The 22,549-nt window shown below is 41.2% G+C and overlaps 1 long non-coding RNA gene across 1 annotated transcript in view; it reads left to right on the top strand.

Moving 5' to 3' along the window:
* Nucleotides 1-21,066, top strand: part of LOC133365979 (uncharacterized) — a 63,097-nt gene extending 42,031 nt beyond the window's left edge. The window contains exons 3-6 of the long non-coding RNA XR_009758338.1: nucleotides 15,136-15,232; nucleotides 17,301-17,382; nucleotides 19,437-19,547; nucleotides 20,948-21,066. This is a non-coding gene — a long non-coding RNA (uncharacterized LOC133365979). The remainder of the gene's footprint in view (nucleotides 1-15,135; nucleotides 15,233-17,300; nucleotides 17,383-19,436; nucleotides 19,548-20,947) is intronic.
* Nucleotides 21,067-22,549: the final 1,483 nt, after the last annotated feature.

Genomic DNA, 22,549 nt, shown 5'->3' with positions numbered 1-22,549 from the left:
CCGAGCACTACCTTCTGGAGACGGCCCGCCAAGTAGGAGCGGAACCACTGCCAAGCAGTACCTCCAACTCCCAACTCCCCGAGCCTCTCCAGAAGGATACCATGGTCGATGGTATCAAAAGCCGCTGAGAGATCAAGGAGAATCAACAGAGTCACACTCCCTCTGTCTCTCTCCCGACTTAGGTCATCATACAGAGCAACCAAGGCTGTCTCGGTGCCAAAACCAGGCCTAAAACCCGATTGAAATGGATCTAGATAATCGGTTTCATCCAATAGCGCCTGGATATAGTTCTGTGAGGGTGATAGGAGGGGTGTCCTAACAATTCTGCGCCCCTTTGACAAGCTACAGTTCCTAGGAATCTTTTGGTAAACCCTGACAGCTAAAGTGTTCCAAAAGTGCTTGAAATGTGTAGTGTGGATAAGCAAAAAGAGATCTTAGATCAGTTATTTCCAAACTGAGTGCCACAAAATAACTACTGGTGGTCTCTGCAAAATGAGTGAACTAAAGATTTAAGTCTCCTATAAGCTCAAACTACTCCCTCATGGAAGAAGCTGCTGATTGTATCTCTGCATGACTTACTGATCTAGCCTTAAAAAGATTATTAAATCACTCCTAATGTAGAATCAGAGCAGAATGGCACGTCCTCAGAGTATGCATGCCTCGAAGAGTTGCTGCAGGGGTGAGACTGTGCTGGGACCATCAAGGGGCAAGGTTTTCCACCTGCTTTGCCTCCTCACCCTTGCTCTTAGTGACATTTTTGGGGGGACTGTTCTTTATCAGGAAGATGAATCCTTTGGTTTTTAGCTGTTGTTGCTTTTTAGAAATGCAAGGATTTTGTTGGCTTGAATTTTCGTAAATTATTGTTTTTATTTGTATTTGTGTTTTTCTATTTGTGTATAAGCCGCCTTGCGGGCTTTTTGGCCAAAAGGCGGCCTAGAAATAAACCATAACACAACACAACATAACATAGCTTAGCATAAGAAGGTGGATAGGACGGGCTGCTACAAAATCTAAAAGGAACCTTTTTTGGGGGGGCTATACAAGTGAAGTGCACCTTCAATTTAATTCAGAAACAAATAGTAATGTGGTGAATTTAGAAATTCTAGTGGTTCAGAAATAATTGTATTCAATTTGAACTTCTCTAAGCTATTATGGGCTGAATCGTAACACCTGATAAAGTTAGTAAGGATTCCTGGTAAACCACATTTCCCAGGGGTCCTGTTGCTAGGGATACTGATGTTCTTGGAAAACAGTGCAGCCCTCAGTGTCAGCTTTCCATGGTACAAGCCTTCTGTGTTACTGCTTCCACTACTAGTTAACTTGGTAGAAGTGGGAAAAGGCAGTCAGGAGGATAAAGGGTTTAGAAAGGTGTTTGGGCCCCATCACACTTTCAAATATGGTATCAGGAATGGGAGGAGAACCAAACTTAGGAAAGGACTTGTGGAACTCTTTCTGGATTGAGATGTGGGGGGTTGCCCATCACCAAAGAAAAAAGTGTGCTTCAGGTATCAGAAGTCTGAGAAACACTATCTTAGATAAAGGGGTAAGTGACTATGTTTCTTCCTAAGAATGTAAATGTACTGCCTTCAAGTCAATTCCAACTTATGGCAACCCTATGAATAGGGTATTCATGAGGCTGGGAGGCAGTGACTGGCCCAAGGTCACCCAGTGAGCTTCATGGCTATGTGGGGATTGAAACCCTGGTCTCCCAGGTCATAGTCCAAGACCTTAACCACTACGTCACACTGGCTCTCTCTTCTTAAAGAACTCAGGGGGAAAAAAAGCCCTTCACAAACACAATTTACACTGTTCTGAACATTAATGTTCAATAGCATGAAATTATATACAGCTATAGCAGAAGGCAAAAAAATGGAAAGGAAATCTAGACCCCTTAATCAATATTTGTCCCTGTACATATTTTTTCATGGTTCAGTGGTTTTTTTCCTTTCTTCTCTTCAACATTCAAGCATTCTGTAGTATTAAAAAGAGGTGAATGATGATAACAAAACCTAAATCCCAGTGGGGTCTGGAATAAACCTCCCTACTCAATGTGTTTCTTTAGTGTAGTAAAATGGCATTCAGGTAGCCTGTTGGTATTTTGTCCTAATTATTTCGATATACTCACGCAGGCCCCTCTACGTAGAGCATACACCGAGCTGAGATTCCAGGTAATGCCCTCAGCGTATTTGCAGGGCAGATACCTTGGAATTCCACATGATCGATTATGCATAGCTGGATGTAGAGTACCTGAAGATTTGGTACATTATATGTTAGTCTGCCCAATGTTTTCTCTCCCAAGAGAAATTTTTTTAAACCCATTGCTCGTCTTGACGAAAGGCCTCAATAGGTCTCAAAAAGTGATTTTCTTACTATCCTCTGTACAACCCTATATTGTATTATCTACAGCCAAGTTTGCTTTGGCAGCAAAGAAACTCAGAGCCAGATATGTTAATAACTGTAGCTATATTTATTAGCAACAAAAACTGAGTGTTTTATTATAGATTTATATACACATATGATTTGCGCTTTTGTAACAGCCTTTGGCTATATACATTTTATCAATAAACCTAAACCTAAACCTATTTTGCTTTGAATATAATTTTGTTGTTATTAAAGTGTGTGCCAGAAAAGACTTGCCCCTGTAGGACTAATTCACAGAAAAGGCTGCTCACTCTCTCTCTGCACCATCTCAGAGCTTGGAAAAGTTACGTTTTTGAACTACAACTCCCATCAGCCCAATCCAGTGGCCATGCTGGCTGGGGCTGATGGGAGTTGTAGTTTAAAAAAAGTAACTTTTCCAAGCTCTGCACCATTCTATTCTCTTCTGGTCTTCCTCCAAGGGGTGTGGGTTATTTTGCCCCACCTTTGCGCTGGGGTTGATTGGAATGTTTGGATGTTCCCAGTATAGAAACCCTCTTCAGAGGAGCCCTCCACACATACACACGGAGGGGAGAGCCAAGAGTGGGATCATGTCCCAACTTCTCCACACCTGCTGGCTCCAACCCTTGACCTTCTTGTCAAATGTCTGAAGGGGGAGGTCATGCACATACAGCTAGGGATGGCTGAATCTGTCAATTTTGTTTTCTCTCGTTTTCTCATTTTTCCAGTCTTAAGTTTGCTTCTCAGCATTTCCACATCAGTTTACAGTTTTTTTTAAAAAAAATCCTCATGAAGATGCATCAGCATTTTATTGAAAATTTCTCCTTATACTCATTTTTGTATGCAATTTTGCTGAATACACACATTTTGTATGCAATTTTGCCCAATATGCACATTTTTGTGAAGCAATTTCCCCTCATATAATGTATTTTTGTATGCTAGTTTCACTTATATATGCACTTTTATGCATACTTTACCCTGGTGTGTGTATTTCTGTACACATTACTTGGCTGGAGAAGTGCATTGCAAAATTCAGAGAAGTGTGAATTTTGAAGAATGGCTGTGCTTTGTTTGCATATTGTTTTGAAAGGTATGAATTCAGTTGAGGAAGTTTGCCTTTAAATGCAAAAAGAACAGAAGTTTGTTCACCCCCATCCCCATATGCATCTGCAAGGTCACATATACACTCCTCCATAAGATCAGGAGCTCTGTGCAATTTGAGCTTTCGAACAACTGTATGTGCGTATTCTCCCCTCCAGATCTTCTACTAAATTTGAAAAGTTCAGGAAGCCCAAGGGGGCAAACATGGCCCCACTCTGTCTTCCATTTGTCCGCTGCATGTATGGAGGGCTCTTCTGAAAAGAACCAGAGATGCAACAGAATTATTGGCCTCAGAGAAGCCCAACCCTATGTGTTTTTGTGTAAGGGATTGTTCTGTGTTTGCATCTTTGAAAGATGTGCGTGAAAAAAACTGACTAGCCTAAGAGAGCCCTGTTTCGGTTTCCCCTTCCTCTTGGCAATGTGGATATGCATGCAGGCAGCTCAAGGGAGCATCACAAGGAATGGGAGATCTGTGCATGCCTCCAATATACCAATTCAGCTCTCCTTCCATGTGCCATGGGCTCTGTTGGGATCTTCCTTCTATACTATGTCGGAATTTATCTCTATTGAGATGCGTAGCAAAGTTGCGTAGCGCTGCGGAACAGAGAGTATTGAGCGAGCTGTGTGTGTGTGTTTGAATCTTTGCTAAGATTCTACCTTCCCTGCAAATTAGTCAGACAGAGACTTTAAGCTGTAAAATAAGAAACAACTACTTTATTCTGGAAGTACATGCTTGATAGGAAAGAGTTCTATATCTAGCTTAACTAGCTATGCTGGAGTGACGAGCACTGGTCCCAGTACTTGCCCTCATCCTGGTTGAGAGGAGAGACAAAGAGAAGATGTCTGCTCCCCTCTCGAGAGAAAGAGAACACAGAGACAGGCGGGAAGGAATTGAGATCAAACATCCTGTTGCTTATCAGTCTAGCAGGAAGGGAAGAGACGGCAGGATCTAAGGGATAGGGATAGCCTCAACCAGCAAGAGGTCTAGCTCTCTAGCTACCCTTATTAACCCCATGCAGCCTCAACCCACCAAGTTGGAGTTGAACCTCATACATTGCAACATACTAGACATTGGGTTGAGCCCAGAATATGTTAGTTGCATGTAGGTCCCATTGAAATTTATCTGAAAAAAATTATCTGAAATTTATCTGTGACTTAAATGAAGTCCCATTGATTTAGTGGGGGCTAAGTTCTTTCAGAATGTCTAGCCCATTGGATATTCTCTAATAAATTGTTTCTAGATTTCCAGTTAGCCTATATTCTGTAGATAGAACTATTCTTAATATTGCTTTCCAGAAGGTCTTGATTTTTGGACAACTCCATTATATATATGCATGTGTTCTCTCCATCACACATTTGCTCAAACATTTCCTTTTTAAAAAACATAAAAAAATCAGTGGAATATAATATTGTCTAGAAATTATATTGGAACAGGATTCTCTCTATTTAAACAGATACAGAAATTGTCCAAATAATGTTCTGGTTGTCCTCAGGCATAGAATCCCCTAGCTCACTTCCCCACTCTTTTTGATAAGTAATATCCTGAGTTTTTAATGTCTATTAATATTTCATATATCTTCTGCAAATTTTAAAAGGCCTTTGCCTAGAAGCAAGTAGACCTTTTTTCCTCTGAAACAATCATAAACTGGCATCGCTGGTGATAAACTGATGTGGTTGGTGCCCAGGGATCACAGAGCCTCTTTTTAATGGCAGACACTTTATGTGTTTAGATATTCAATGGCAAACATTATATATTTTCCTCAGTCACCATAATAGTTGGAGGTTTAGGGTAAGACTTATCTCCTAGGTCAGTGTGGTGGTGACTCATCACTTTCCATCTTTTTCTGTGAAGGTGTACAGTTGATTCAAGTGGAGGCCTTCACCAATTCATTAGGCACATACTATAAGCACAATGCTGTAGTTTCATTAATTTCAAATGGGTTTGTGCCAGAGAACAATCCTTACTCTTTTCAGTGACCTTCACCATTGGAGGCAATATGCCTCTAAATGCCAGTTGTTGGGAAACACAAGTGGGGAGAGTGCTGTTGTGCTCATGTTGGTGTTAACCTTTAAAGCCCTATACGGTGTCGGCCCAGTGTATCTAAAGGAGAGCCTCCAGCATCACCAAATATGCCGCCTGATGAGATCTGCCTCTCAAGACCTTCTCTCGGTCCCACCAGTTAAGATAGCTAGGCTGGTGCGGACCAGAGAGAGGGCATTTTCAGTTGTGGCCCCCACCCTCTGGAATTCTCTACCATATGATCTTCGCCATGCCCCCTCCCTGGTAAGTTTTCGCCAAGGACTAAAAACTTGGTTGTTTCAGCGGGCATGCAGAACTCCAAGATAGTTTTAGCTTACAGTGTATAGATGTAGGTTGGTGGATTATAACGGTATTATATGTTAAAATTGTATTATATGTTGTATCTTAATTTTAATTATGTATGCCGCCTAGAGTGGCCGTTCATTCGGCCAGATAGGTGGCCTAAAAATAAATTTTATTATTATTATTATTATTATTATTATTATTATTATTATTATTATTATATGTCCTTCTTGAAAGCTTCCCATAGGCATCTGGCTGGCCACTGTGAGAACAGGAGGCTGGACTAGATGGACTTTTGGCCTCATCCATCTGGGCTCTTCTTACATTCTTATAACATTAATGAGCTATTGGGATTTTATTCTATGATGTTGGTTTCTGTGATCTGTTATCAAGTCTTATGTGTTTTAGATGAATGGGGAAATGATGGAGTTACATGTGAAAATGGTAGGGTTGAATTTGTTAACCGACCATGCGGATGGAGCTGAAGTGGTTATCGTGGAAAAAATTCATGGACAAATATCTCCTGTGTATAAAAAATTGTTGAATTAGATTGGTCACTCAGCTTAAGCCAGAATATCATATGACATATATCATACAACAACATAACATGCCGTAATCCTGTGCCAGTGCATTATGGTGCAAGGAGTAACTTGCACCACCCCTAGCGGACGCATGAACAGATGAAGGGGAAAGCAAAGAGTTGTTCTAGAAGTTATGAAGAGTAAGGCGACAGAGCAATTGGCTGTGTCACTTCAGAGTGCAAGTGGTGGTGGTAGGAGAGTTTCATGTTCAAATGTTGCCCCATATGCAGTTTTGGCTGCTGGTGCTGCACGGGTGGAATTGTGTGGTTCTTCTGGCTTCCCAACTCCACTCATTGCTTGCTGGTTCCTGACATGGAGAGGTGGAGGGGCAAGATAGTGGAGAGCTTGGTATGGGTTAGTGCAGTGGCTGAGCCAATACAACACTCCTGATGCTGCACTTGTACTGCTGCCTTACCCCCTCCCTCTTGGTAACCAGCAGTGACATGTGGTGTTGGGAAGCCAGGAATGCAAGGCAGCCCCACCCATGTAGCCCTGCTGGCTGCTACTGCCCACATTAAACAACAAAAACACTCCCATGTGCTATGTAGCAAACCAGCAACAGCAGTGGCTATATTCAGAACAGGCGTGTCTCTCTGCTGTGCTGCTCGAACACCTACAGAGAGTGATGGGAAAACACTAAAATATGATTCCTCCCCCATAGTCTGAAACAACACATTCCACAGTTCTACCCCCTTATTCTGTGTCATGCTTAGCAGTGTCTCCTCCTGATGGAAGAAAATACTTTGCACAGTGGTGTTTCCTCCCATCCTCCCAAGTGGCCTTCTGGTGTTCCAGCAATGAAATAATGCTGGGGGCGGATGGGAGTTGTCCAAGATTAATATCAGAGCATGCCATTTTGGGTGCTTCCAGATTGTCAGGGTTTTGCAGGAGGGATTCAAGTGCATACCAGAACATCAGGTTTGCGCAATTAAAGTGGATTAAAGGGCTCTGTCACCCAAGCACAACAAATCCATTTTACAAAAATAAATGGACTTTTTATGGTCTGGAAAGTGACAGGGAAATGCACTGAAAAGTGTGGAATGCATGAACAGACATGTAAGAAGGAACTGGTTTTTGTTCCATTCTGTATTCATTGCATGCAGCACTGTTTCCATTTCACTGCAGTGTCTTCTGTCAAAAACAACATTATTTGTGTTGCTCTCCACTGTGGCAAAATTACTTAACTCATGTCATTTACATAATTAATTGCATAAATTATGTACATTACATTGCCTTAATTAAGCTATTCCACCCCATTCATTTTATACAAAAGGAAACACAATGCAAATAGGGGAAAAGCATAATCAGTTATGTATTATATGTGGTCTAAAAGCAATAACAGCACTTGCTGGAAAGATTTCCAGTTTGGACACTGGACAAATAAGCAAATATTGGTAATTTCCTTCCCATTTCTGTTTTTGTCAGAATTCTTCGACATCCCTATGCATAAATGACTAATTGGAAAAGGTGTAAACATCCTGCAAGCAAATCAGGATAAATGCTTATTGTCATATAACCACCCTACAAACAAATTGGAACAAATGCTTTATAAAGACTGGATATAATGTAACCTCTGTGTAAGCAGATCAGGATGAATGCTCAATAAATAGGTCACGGTTGAAGATGATGCAAACAGGGGGTTGTGGAAGGAAGGAAAAATCAAGTGCATCAGTGCAAAGTCAAGCACATAGGTGATTGACTGAACTGATGTTAAAGGTAAAGGTAAAGGTGTCCCCGCACTTAAAGTGCGAGTCGTTTCCGACTCTTAGGGTGACGTCTTGCGACGTTTACTAGGCAGACCGTATATATGGGGTGGGATTGCCAGTTCCTTCCCCGGCCTTTCTTTACCCCCCAGCGTATGCCGGGTACTCATTTTACCGACCACGGATGGATGGAAGGCTGAGTGGACCTCAACCCCTTTTACTGGAGATTCGACTTCCTCCTTCTGTTGGAATCGAACTCCGGCCGTGAGCAGAGCTTTGGCTGCATTACCACCGCTTACCATTCTGCGCCACGGAGGGTCATGTTAAGACTGGAATAAAATAGAATTGCACTGAGGCTAGGCCAAGCCAGGATGGAAGACAGAAAAGTTTAGACAAACTATTACAGAATGATAGCAGAACAACATGTTAGAGTGACAGGAGATTCTGAGCACAAAAAAGTTACAATGACAGGGTTTTTCGAGGGCTCCTAACAGTTCACTGAAGATGCAGTGGCAACCAGTTCCATCCATGCAAGAAGCAGTGTTTAAAAATAACACCTCTCTTGAACTGAACATCATCCTGGAAGAATAAAGTTTTGTGCCGATGAAAGGAGAAGTTCAGTGATACACAGCGACTGTTCACAGTGAGGCTGACAGGAATTTGTACTTCTGTCTAGATGCTGCTTAATTCACTATTTCCCAGTCTCCTGATAGCTGAAGTTCACTTTTTCCTTGGATTAAAATTGGAGGCAATTGGAGGTCTCTTTTAAGAGTGTGGAAGATTAAGGGTCACTCAGTCTCAGAGGACCATCCCATGGGTTTCTACATGGGCATTTTGTCTATTTACCTTTTTTGGGGGGGTAATGTGTGTAAGTCTTAAGGCAGCTAAGAAAAATCATGTAATAAAAAAAAACAATAACAAATAAGATTAAACGGTAAGAAGGGGTTGGTGATGCTCTTGAAGATGCTGGGGATTGACTCTGCAATCTTTTGCATGCAATGCATGTGTTCTCCTATTGAATTATGCCCTTTCCCCAAATATTTTGGCCATGGAGGGATTTGAAGTAGCAAATGTCTGGGTAATGTGTTAGCTGTTGCTTTGCAGGCTGCATGACAAGTTTCCAGTCACCCCAGTGCAGACAAGGATTGTGTTCTGTGTTTTCTTGCAGGTCTCACTACACAGTAATAGTAGGCTGATTATTGTTAGCAAATTCACACAAGCAGGTAACTCTTGGGGCCATGAAAGACCTGACAGATATATGTGGTGTAAATGAGTTATTATTTTCAGGAATGATTTTATATAGTAGCATTGGAAAGAGTGGGGGGAGGAGGGAGGAGAATCTTCCATTGTTTTCCTTATTTTGGCAATGCAAAACGCAGAACACACAAGATAAGGTGACAAGTATATGTCTGATTTGAAGAAAGCTAGTTCACGTTACAACGTCCATTCATGGACGTCATATATATGTAAGAGAATTTCCCACTGTTGGTTTACAATGTCATGTTGGGAACAAATTGCCAGAGGACCTCACCTGCTTTTTAAAGTGGAGTTAACAAAAAAAAATTGAAAGATAAAACCAAAAACACACACACAGCCTTCCACATTAAACTCACATTGTACCTGTAATTTTGATCCTTTTGGGTTAAAGGAATGTTCAAATGCTTTCGCAGAATTTTTCTTTTTTGATTGAAAGAATTTGTAATTGGATTTCCAAACATGCTGCTTTCATCTTGGGCAGTACAATATGCACTTTGATAATAACATGCCTATGTCATTAGAAAGAAATCCATTTATGGGTCTAGGCATAAAATGAGATACAGAAGGAGACAATAAAATGCTTTCTAACATAATGTACCTTATTTTTCATTGTATTCCATGCCTGCATTATGAATAAGTAATTTTATAAGTGCATCACTGATCAGTGGCTGCTGTCTGTGAGCTGTCAGTGCTCCTTTGCCACCAAAACCATTCTCGCTATCACATGAATATCTAATGAACTTTATGCACCTTTATTACAGGTCAGAATCAGGGGCTAGAAGTTGCTGAGGCCATTTAACAGCAACGCAGAAACTTCATGGATTTTAAAGTTGTCTGAATTAGAAAAAATGGAAACAGTCAAGACCAAAAAGAGGGAAAATGTGAACATACAGTATACAAATTGTTGTATTTTCCTACTTTCCTGAATTGTTCCTTATTTTCATGTAAGTTATTCATTGTAATCTTTTGCCTTTTAAATGTTCTATCAGTTCTATCAGTTGTTCTCAGCTTTAGAGTTTTTGTCATATGTTTTTAATATGTTCTTTTCCAAAGAATAGTAATGTAAGGGTAGGAGCAAGCCGAGGCCATCTGATTTAGAAGTACCCAACATGGTGCTCTCCGGATGTTTTGAATTACAACTCCCATCATCGCTGGTTATTGATCATGCTGGCTGGGTCTGATGGGAGCTGTAGTCCATTATACCTGCATCACACTGGTTACCCCTAATCTAGCTGCACCCTCTTTTCTTTAGCAGTCACTATCTGCTGCAGTTCAGCCCATCAGTACCTTATGTTTGAAGATCTGCTCAGGGACTGGTTCAACATCTCTGGCCTGTTAGAGGACTTTCTTTCTTTCTTTCTTTCTTTCTTTCTTTCTTTCTTTCTTTCTTTCTTTCTTTCTTATTAATTAATCAACCCAGTAGCCCTTCTTCCTGGGTCTCTGGATGTCTTTCTTTGGGCAAGGCACCAAAGAATCATGAAAATGAAATGGAGGACAAGGGTGGGAAGTTCTGTATGAGTGCCTCTCAGCATGCTAGGAAGGTATAATATCTTCTCTGTACTGATATCGGAACATCAGGGTCTTTGCTGACTACTTTTCCCTTGTATGTTGCCATTTGTAGTATGACACACTATCAAGTCTTTGCCATATGGGTAGATTTTGGGCTGGGTCTTCAGAAGGGCCCTCCCTAAAATCCTAATGACACTCAATTATATCTGTCCTTTTCCTCAAATGCCAGTGAGCCAGAATGATAGTTTGGAAGCAGTACTGGCCTGGATGAGGGCTAATGCACTGAAACTCAATTCTGGTAAGACAGATGTTGATGGTGGATAGCCCAATTTGTTCAAGAATTGGTTTTCAGCCAGCTCCAAAGGATCAGGTTTGTAATTTTAGGATACTCATTGTCCCATGGCTGCTGATTGATTCCAGGTTGTTGCAATGGCAAGGAGTGCATTTTCCAGTTATGCTTGGTACAACGGCTATGAACAAGGAGTTCGCTGCTGCTGGTGACTTGTATTAGGGAGTAAGCCTCATTGGACATTATTATTATCATTATTGTTATTGCCTGTCTTACCTTATTAAAACTTGCTGAGGGGGAATGTCTGAGTGAATCCAGGGTGTGGTCCCAGCCACTCTGAAAGAGGTGATGATCTGACTGCTCCTGAAAAAGTCCACCCTGGATCCACTGAGAAGATGATTGAGAGGGTTGTGGCACAGCAATTGCAAGTACTCTTGCATGAAACAGGTTATGGGACTGAATTGGCCTTAGTTGCCATGATGGATGACCTTTATTGGAAGAAGGATGGTGAAGTTCGTCCCTATTATTCTTGCTTGATTTCTTGGCAGCTTTTGATATCATTGACCATGGTATCCTTCTGAGATGACTTGGTGAGATGGGTATTGGAGGCACTGTTTTACAGTTGTTCTGATCCTACCTCCTCGGTTGTTTTCAGAGAATAGCATTGGGTGACTGTCGTTTGGCTCCCTGGCAGTTGTGCTGTGGGGTGCTGCAGGATACCGTCTTGTCCCCAGTGACATCTATATGAAGCCCTTGGGAGCGATCATCATGAGATTTGGGGTGAGGTATTAGAAGTATGCTGATGATACTCAGCTCTATTTCTCTGTAATATCTGAATCAGGAGAGGCCATGCAATTCCTGGACCAGTGACTTGGTGGTGGGCTAGATGTGGGCCAATAAACTGAGTCTGAATCCTATCAAGATGGAGGCATTCTGGGTTGGTGGTTCCCGATTTCAGATAATTGGTCAGATAATTGCCTACTTTGGATGGGGTCATACTCCCTCTAAAAGAGCAGGTTTGTAGTCTGGAGGTGATCCTGGATCCATCTTTGTCACTAGAGGCCCAGGTGACCTCAGTGGGTAGGAGTACCTTTTACCAGCTTTGGCTGGTAAGACAACTGTGATTGTTTCTGGACCGGAATAGCCCAACCATTGTTGTACATGAGCTGGTAACCTCCAGGTTGGATTACTGTAATGCCCTTTATGTGGGGTTGCCCTTGAGATTGGTCTGGAAGCTGAAGCTGGTGCAAATGTGACAGCTCAACTGCTCACTGGAGCATAGTATCACCAACATGTTACCTGTTGCTGAAAGAATTGCACTGGTTGCCCATTAGCTACTGGGCCAAGTTCAAGGTTCTAGTTTTGGTGTACAAAGACCTATGCAGCTTGGGATCAGGATACCTGAAAAGTTGTCTTATCCCTTATATACCCAGTTGATCACTGTGCTCTGCGGGTGGGGGCCTCCTGTAGACACCATCTTATCAGGAGGTCCATTCTGCACAACGTTGGAAGCTGACTTTTAGTGTGGCGGCATCTACCCTTTGGAATTCCCTCCCCTTAAATATTAGACAGACATCATCCCTGTGATCTTTTCAGCATGTACTGAATACCTTCCTTTTTCAACAAGCCTTTTAAGTGGAGACCTTATCCCAGTCTGCATCTGTGTTGGAATTACTTTTTAGATGTTTTTAAAGCTTTTTTAAAAAAAAAGTTTCAAAAGATGTTTTGTTTTAATATGTTTTAAAGTCTTTTGTTTTTAAGATGTTTAGAATATTTTTAGTGTTTTTGTTTGCTGCTCTGGGCTCCCATTATTACCTGCCCTTCACCAGTAGGTCCCAGTGACAAGGTTGGATTCAGGAGCACCCCAAGGTTACAGACTTCATCCTTCCGGGGGAGTGCAACCCTAACCAGGACAGGCTCTCTCTCCACCTCTTGATCTCAGAACACATGGGAATTATTTCCAAGTAAACATGTATACAGTTCTCCTAAATGTGATTTTTGCTGGCATACTCATTTATTTATGTATTATTTATGTTAGTATTTATATTCCACTTGATTAGCTGAGCACTAGGCTCTCCATGGGGGTTTTCAACATAAATTAAACCACTATTGCTTTGGAAGGTGGAGGACTCACCTTTATTGGAGATCTTTAAGCAGCAGTTGGATAGCCATCTCTCAGGTCTGCTGTAGTAGTGGATTTCCTGCATCGGCAGGGGATTGGACTAGATGACCTTTGAGGTCCCTTCCAAATCAATGATACTATATAGTACAACAAATTAATACACCCACCATTAAAAACTTAAAAACTTAACACAGCAGAACAGCTAGCAATAGCAAAACAATTATGGGAGCAGGCAAGAATTGGCCAGGCACACTTTTGTAGGGAGGGAGTTCCAAGAATGGGTGCCACAGATAAGAATGCCCTGGCTATGATATTGCTATCATAGCCTGAGAAGAGAGGAGACACACAGCTGTCTTCTTCGGCAAGCTCCTTCACACAATCTGGTTCCATATAGAATATTTTAAGCCCTGCACAGTAATCTAAGTGTGGTCACACCATAGATCTGTACAGAGGCATTTTGATATTGGCAGTTTAATTGTTGAACCCTTCTTAAAGATTCCACACATGGGATTAGCCTTTTTCACAGCAGCCACACACTGGGTCAACATTTTCATTGAGCTGTTCACAGTGACCCCTACATCACCTTCCTGGTCAGTCACTGCCAACTCAGATACCATCAGTGTATACTGTATGTAGTTAGAATTTTTTGCCTGGATGTGCATCTCTTTATGCTTACTTAGAAGGGAGTAGAAAAAGAGAAAGACCAAACAAGAAATGGATTGATTCCATAAAGGGAGCCACAGACCTGAACTTACAAGATCTGAACAGGGTGGTTCATGACAGGTGCTATTGGAGGTCACTGATTCATAGGGTCGCCATAAGTTGAAATCGACTTGAAAGCATATAACAACAAAAACATTGAACCACATTTGCCATTTTATTCCCCATTCACCCAATTTGGAGTGGTCCTTTTGGAGCCATCCTTTTTGAGCTCTTTTTGTTTTTGTTTGTCATCAGCAAACTTGTCCACCTCGCTGCTCACCCATAACTCCAGCTCATTTATGATCAAGGTAAAAATATTGTACTGGAATCAGGAGGACCCTGTCACTGTTGTGTTTCTGTTTGAGAGAAACAATAAAGTTCTTGTCTAGTTTCCTGACTGGTGTGTTCTCTAATCCAGGGATGGGCAACCTGTGGCCCTAGGCCTAATTTCATGCAAGTAGGGACAGCCTGGAGGCAGATAAGGATGGGAGGAGAACAGATGGGGGTGGGCAGAATGGGCGGAGTGACGGACAAATGAGGGGGGAGGTGAACCATCTGCAACTGATCAGTTCAGAGCTCTGGAAAAAGCAATCTGTCCCTCCTTGGCAGCTGGGGTAAGAAGGAGAGGAAGAGAGGGGGAAGGTTAGAAAGAGAGTGTGTGAGAAAAAAAAGACATAGTAGAAAAAGAGAAAAGAGGGTGGCCTTTCACCTTTTCTCTGGCTTTACCCACAGTTGGCATGTGACCCACCACCCACCATTGGCATGTGACCCTCCTCCAACAGATTACCCCTGCAGGAATATGACCCATAATAGTGGGTTACCTTTGCTGTAAGCCTTTCATGACATTAATGTAAACGGCTTTTCATTTCTTGGATCTCTCTTGGAAAGGCTGATACTTCATTTATGTCTCCTTTCCTTTGCCTCTCCAGTGCTTGGAATACATGATGAACTGAGAACTGAGCCCTTCCATCTTAACACTTACCATTCTGCAGCACATAGCTTTGTTTAAAGCTTTCCCCCATTCCTTCTTGCCTAGTTTGCTGGACTTAGCAATGATAAAGCTGCTCTCTCCGCACGGGGAATTTAATGTCAAAGGTGAAGTTCTTCCAAGGTTAATGCTGATTGGATAGGAACCACTGAAGCTTTGTTCTTGACTGCTTTATTCACAGAGGAATACTGCTAAGAAGCGTCCACAGGCAGTGGCGTTATAGCAAGGAGATCCATTTGAAAGCCTGGTTATACTACCGCCAATCACCTCTTCTTGTGGTAGGGAATTCCACAGATCATATACTGGATAATGGACATTACTTTCTAGGTCTTTTAAGCCCACTGCAAGTTCATGTCATTGGCTGCCCGTAATGCTTGAATTATGTAAAGCAGCAAATTATTATTAAGATTCATATTTGAGCTAAAACAAGGGTTTAAATAGTACTATTTGAAAGGAGGCGTTAGCTGAGGGAAATCTGAAGATTGGTTAAGGAGTTATATTAAAAATGAATTTGAAGATAAACATAGCAACAGCCCATTTGGAATCAATATTGACATTTTAGGGGACAGCATGTCAAAAGTCAAACTTAAATGATCCTTCCTAGGCAGGAAAAAAAAACCCCACTTGCTTTTTGAAACAGAAATATTTTGAAAGCAAGGGGAAGCCAACAAAACTAGTAAATAAAAGAGATAAGATTATTCCTCCTATCATGAAAGGTAAAAGTAATGGAGGAGAAGATGGTTAAAATATCTGCAGGAAATAAAATGGCTTTTTCACTTTGTCAAAGAAAGTTTATGAGACTCACCTAGATCCTACAACCAAAAAGTGTTTCTGGATAATTTAAATATTGTATGCAGGTTAAGGAGAAATGTTGAATTCTCTCCCCACCCAAACTCTCACCCACACAAAATACTTTGCTTTAAATGTTCATAAAAGCAATTTCCTAGTGGGTCACAGCTGGGTGCAGTAGGGACTGCCCCCCTGAGTAATTTATATGGCAATTACAATACCATAGCAAAATCTGTCTTTGTAGTGCCAGGTCTGTAAAAGTGAAGCCAACACCCCACAAAAATCAAATGAAGGATTTTTAGTGGGGAAGTGGATGTTTTCTATCCAGCATAGGATTAGCTTAATCCTTTTTTTAAAATCCCCTTCCCATTTCTGTCATGGTACCTGGTTCCATAACTTCATGTGATAAAATAAGTGTTATCCATATATGAGTGAACATAGTGTTTTGTTCCTTCATCTGGGACCTGCTCCTATTACTAGGGGACGTTTTCCTTTTACTGGAAGTGGTTAAGAAAAATCTCAGCAGGCTTTGGTACAATTATTGTAGCCTGTGGTTTCCATCTACTGCACTTCTAGCTTTGCAGTTTCTCAGCCGGTGGGAATTTGGCAACCTGCTTGGAAAGGAGTTCAGGCCAATCAGGCATCAAAAATCTGCCTCCTAGATGGCACTGACAAAGTCTGAAAGCTGCCCTGTGCCTTTTCACATGGTGTGCTCATCAGGGACAGCAGTACCAGGATTGGGAGATGGTGTCCAAAAATAAACACCTTTCAGGACTTTCACCATAAGGGCTTTATCCTGAATCTCTCATTTTCTTGTTTCTCTTCTGGAAACGGAGTACCAGTTTCTTCTTCCTTCAGCTGCAGCATCTCTGTTAGGATTAGATATATGCAGCAATCAGGAAGAATGCAATGGGATTATGAATTCCCAGCACACAGGAGCACACACAGACACGCACAACATCTTTTTGTTTTGTGTGGATTAAAAATACAGATTATCAGCTGTGACAGAAATACTTCGAAAAGAATTTAAATTCAGCGTTCAATAAATTGTGCAGGATGAAAAATCACAGGTCTTCCACATCTTCTCAGATCAAGCATAACAGGACTTAGCAGACAGATAATGGATTGTAATGTAAAATAAGTTCACTTAAGAAAGTTCATAGAAGGAAAGTTTTCCACCCCTCTGTGACTCACAAAAAAATTCTCTGGATGGACAGGGGGCCTCCAGAATAATGTGAGTTGAGGCACTAGGGGTTGCTTGGGTGGTGATAGTGGGGAGAGAATGAAGCAACTGGAAACTTTTATTCTGTGAGCTTCTTTAAGTTAATTTATGTCCAGATCCAAGCACATATGCTCACAATCACCGTCAGCCCTAAGCCATAGGCAGCCAAGCATGCCATAAGCTTAGTAAGATTTCCAGTAGATTTGGGAGGAGAGTTAAGGCTGAGAACTAGTGAAGATCCCACACGTGGGCCTCAGCGGATCTTAGTTCTAGAGGATCAGTCTGACGCCAGGGTCATTACAGGTCAGAGTCTGAAATGAATACTCTATCTACAGGAGGTGGGGAGAGTAGAAGCAGAAGGTAGAAAAGAGGACATGGATGTTGGAAGACTGGAAGGAGCTACCAGAGGATAAACAGGTAGGCAAACAAACAAGTAGAAATGCCATGAGCAGGACTGAGGAGTCTATGCCCCTCCAGATGTAGCTGAACTACAACTCCCATAGCCCTGGCTATTGGCCATGCTTGCTGGGGCTGATAAGAGTTGTAGTTCAGCAACATCTGGTGGGCCAAAGGTTCCCCAGATCTGACCTACAGAGAGAGACTAGGGAGTCCCACATGCAAGGCCAGATTTTGGGCAAAGGTTCAAGCCTGACGTGGGGGCATTTATTTAATAAATGATGATGAATATAAGTGATGATGATGATAACAGTCAGGCCAAGTCAGGTGAACCAGTGGGCTGGGAAGAAAATACTGCCCCTTTCCCCTCCATTCTCCAGTCTTGAGAGTTCAGCACGAGGTACACCAGTATGCAGATGAGAAGACTCCAAGTTTGAGTCTCGGGAGGTCCTCCTGATATTAATTCACTACTCTTCAGGACGGAGTGTGGTAAAAGTATGTGACTTCCCCATCACTACCACAGAATCCCTCAAAAGAGCCATGAAATCCTTGAACTGAAACGGAATTAATTCAGCTGCGTAAATCAGGAAACTGTCATTTTTTTAAATTCAAAGGATCAGTTGCCAAAATATGACTATTTATTCTGAATGTGATGAATGCACCTTTTCATGTTCTTTAGGTAGAAGATATCTTAAAATGGCATGGTATTGCTCACAATTTTTAAAAACTAAATGGTTGAGGCTCATTCATTTCCCCCCCCCCATAAAACATTGCTAATATTCTATAACAGCCTTCCCCAAACTGGGGCCATCCCGATGTTTTGGCTGACATTGGCCATGCTTGGCTGGGGCTGATGGGAGTTGTAGACCAAAACATCTGGAGGGCACCAGGTCAGGAAAGGCTGTTCTATAATATATATCAGGCTTGATCAGTAATGTTCCATTAGCATTGAACAGAACCTAAAACAATTGAACAATGGAGAAGCAAACTGTAATCCACTCACAATATTATAAATGAAACAATACTGCCCAATTTTTTTTTCTTGGTAAAGAAAAAAGAAATCAAGATATCTGTCAAGCCTCTTTATACAGAATAGGTAACCCTGGGTCACAGGCAGCGCTAATAAAAAAAGAATGACAACCCATTTCTTTTAATGACAAGCTGACATATTTATTTTTATTATTCCACAAAGAACTCACTAGACCCATCTGTCATGGAAAAGCCTCCTTCTTACTCTTCAGGAAATTTTCTCACTTGGAGAATTTTGGTTTTGCAGAGAGGTACTCAGCCTCCTTGAAATATCAACCTTTATGGGAGAAAACAAAATCTTTTAAAGGCTTTTGTTTTCAAAGCTAAGCTGCAGCATTAATACAGATCAATGCTTGCTGGACCACAGGAGTATATAGATCAGCAGCCTTCAAACTGTGTTATAGACAACACGGGCGGGGGGGGGGCTTGGAAGCTTGAGGGAGTTCCCCAGTGAGAAGATCAGCAATAGCAGACAACAGAAAGCTTTCCACCACCACTGGTGGTATCTTCTGTAATGCATAGGTGCAGAAGAGTAGGTGTCTTTTAGGGCAGGAATCGGCGGGGGGGGGAGGTCAGATGTTGTTAGACTACAGTTCATATAAACTTTGATCAATTGGCTATGCTGGCTGCGGCTGATGGGAGCTGGAATCCAATAATATCTGTTTGGGCCACATGCTCTCCAGCTCTGTTCTGAGATATACACCCAGGTTGACTGAGAGGTCCACAAGCCCCTGGCCAGCATCCTGCATTAAGTAAGCATGTGCCCTAGAACAAGTTATGCTCAAGGGATCTATTTTTTGTTGTTGTTGGTGAATTCTTAAATGAACTAATCTGATCTGCAGCTTTCAGACTAATGTGCAGATTGGAATGTAGCTATCCTTCAGATTTCTCACCTCTCTGAATGTTGCGATGCAGTTGTCTGCTCAAAAATGTATCAAGCTGCACTTAAAATGCGATGTTTAAAAAAGATAAAATACATTTTGAAATGCATGATTGAGAGAAACTACGTTCACAAATATGTATTTTGTGTGACTTCTTTTTAAAAGTCACAGATTAACAGAGAGAAATGGTTTTATGAATGAACACATGGGAAAGTGGCACAGAGACTGGAAACAGACTAAGTCTAGAAGAACGTTTTCCAGAAAAAGAGAAAAAGGGTAAGGATTTCTTGATGTAAAAGGATTCTCTGGAAATAGAAAAATTGAAAACTGCTGGTATATATACAGTTTTTAAGGTCTCTTGTGAGTGTTCTTACAAGAAACAATATCTCAATGTGTATAAAATATCTAAGTAAATAAGTGATTTCCTTGTAGGCCAAGAAGCCTCCTATAGCATTTAGAAAGCAGCATAAAAATTCTTAGCCCTGACAGCCTTTCTATAAAATGACTTCATTTTCCTCTGTCTTGAACAAGGACAGAAGATTTTGAAATGTATTTCACCCCCACCCCAAATTACTTTTTTTTGCCAAACAGAAATTTCTTCTCACTTTGTAAAATGTAACTGTCACACCGATAGAGAATGACCTTTTGTAAATGTTGAAGCAATCACAGATGGGAAGTAAAAAAGCGACAACTTTGTAAGAAAGACACCTGGCAACTGTCTGTGCCCAAACTTCTGGCTTTCTTTTTGTAAAGGATTTGGGTGGACAATCTGTGGTAATGAAATGACTATTAAATCAGTGAAGCATAAGTTAAGCATTTGGCCACACACAACGCTTAACATGTACAAATGTAAATATATACACATTTGTACACATTTGTTCAACTTCTCCAATGCTGTTGATATTATCTCATTTTAAACTATATCTTAACCATGTATTTGTATTTGTATTTGTATGCACAGTATGTATAGTAATGTTTTTTTATACTTTATGGTTGATTGGGTCTATGACTGTAACCAAATAAAATGAAAATGAAAATATAGGGCATGATCTAGCTCAGCTTTGTCAACATGGTGCCCTCCAGATGTTTTGGATTACAACTCCCATCAACCCTGGCCATTGGCTGGGGCTGGTGATAGTTGTAGTCCAAAATATCTGGAGGGCACTAGGTTGGAGAGAGCTGATTTGGCCTTTGACTCAAGCATATAGGTGCTGATGCATGTCCATATTCTTGCCTGCACACCAGACCTGGAATCTGAAGGGGAAGAGGCAGATCCCTAACAGCAGTTCCGTCTGGTCTCCTATATGTTGTGATCAATGACCAGGAGGGAGGATGTTGGAGCTATTTAGTCTGGCATGTCCTGGCCATTCTGGATGCAGACATCGCAGGACTAGGGGGAGGGAGTGGCACCATTCTAATTGACTCATTTCCTCTTCCTTCCCAACTTTTCAGCCCTAGAGGTGCCATTTTTAGTACATTTTTCAGATCACAAATGATTATGCCTCAGGTGCACAAACAAAAGAAAGTTGCTTATCCTTAACAAAATGCAAAGGTTCAGTAAAGAAAAGTTAAGGATAGATAATAGATGACTATGAGAATTTTAATATTTCAAACTATAAAAAGCATTTTTCCCCCTTTTGAGACACTAACCAATACTATTTGTATTTTTATGTTAGATTTCATGCACTTGGTCACTGAGGAAGACAGGTTGTTGAAACACATCTGCCTGGCCAAAACACCAAAGGAAAACTTTTTAAAATATGTATTTGTCTTATCAACTGGTGATATAAGTGCCTTTGGAACAAGTATTTAAAGTTTGCTTTTATTATTAAAATCCTCATATTTATCTATTATCTATCTTTAACTCTTTTTTCTGAACCTGTGCTTCAGGTGCCCCTTACATTTCTGGTTATTAAGAGGTAACACAGTAACAATAAAATACTCCTAAAATGCACTCCTTTTAAAACTTCAAACATGACTCTGTCAAATATATGTATAGTCCTTTGCGGCGAATTTGTCCCCAACCTGAAATTTCTGTGGTTTCCAAAGAAGTGAAATTGTGTCCCTGCATGGCTCAGTAAGTACAACAGCTGTGATTGGGAATTTGGAGCACTTGGATATGCTGTCCTAGTAGGACCCCCAATACAACCTCAGTATGGCTGGACCTTCTGCATGGTCTCACTGGGAGCAACTGCGTGCATATGCACGCATGCACACACACACAGATAGGTCTCTTCTCACCTTGCTTTCTACAAGCACTAACAAGAGGCTAGATTTTGTCCATTGAATGCGGTAGCCTTTGAGTAGCTAAACTTCCCACTAATGTAAATGACAATCAGAATACCATATGAATATTATATATACAAACTTAGATAAGTTAGTTTGCTTTTGCTAATTTTATTATGGGAGATGTGACTGTTGTCTGTTGACTGTAGCTCCCCCACCCCTGGTAAACAGAGGAGTTTTGCAGTCTGATCCACAATCCATGAGTGCTCAGAATTTAAGTGAGCTCCATTCTGGAAAGTTGAATGTGTTTATACCCCATTGAATCAAATTTAGTCTGAGTTTGTGTGCTTAAGATCAATTGATTTCAGTGCGTGTGAAGAACTTCGCCATTTGTTCTCAGTGGGGTCCCATGCATTTAGTTCTAATAATTCTGACTTAATTGATTCCAGATATGGCTGATTGTCTAGTCAAGTTGCCATCAATGAAAAGAACTAAATGTATAGACTGTTAAAAACCAATTTCAGGGGAGAAACATAGAAAAGTCACTCTCAAAGGCTCCAGATCTTTCGGGTTGTGTTGTGCAATGAAATTAATATACAAATCACTTAGAAAATAGCTGTTAACATTTCAGAGAAGTTCAGCTTACCGTGAAGGTAGGTTGTATTACACACAATTAAGAGGAATCATGCTGATTTTGAAAAAAAATATTCTGAACATTTCCCTCTCTCAATTCTCTGAAATGTTGTCATGATGGGCACAATAGGAGCTGCTCAGGCAAAGAATTTACCTTTCTGGTAGGGGCTATACATATGGAGTCAAAAATGGAAGATCTTAAGTTCTGCTTTCTGCATGAGTAGATTGACACTGTACGCTGCTGTGTGTGGGTAAATGGATCTCCATGTGTGGCTCTGGACCCAGCAGGTGGGAGCTTCATGTGAATGGGTGAGGCTGATTGCATGGGTCTTACCCAATCAGCAACCTGCTGGGTAGAAAGACACTGACTGAGTGGGAAACACCCATGCAATTGGTCTTGGCCATCTGATTATTAAGAG

This window comes from Rhineura floridana, chromosome 1 (assembly GCF_030035675.1).
Source record: "Rhineura floridana isolate rRhiFlo1 chromosome 1, rRhiFlo1.hap2, whole genome shotgun sequence".
Taxonomy (NCBI): Eukaryota; Metazoa; Chordata; class Lepidosauria; order Squamata; family Rhineuridae; genus Rhineura; species Rhineura floridana.
Note: the sequence above shows the minus strand (reverse complement) of the source record. Positions and strands in the feature narration are given on the sequence as shown.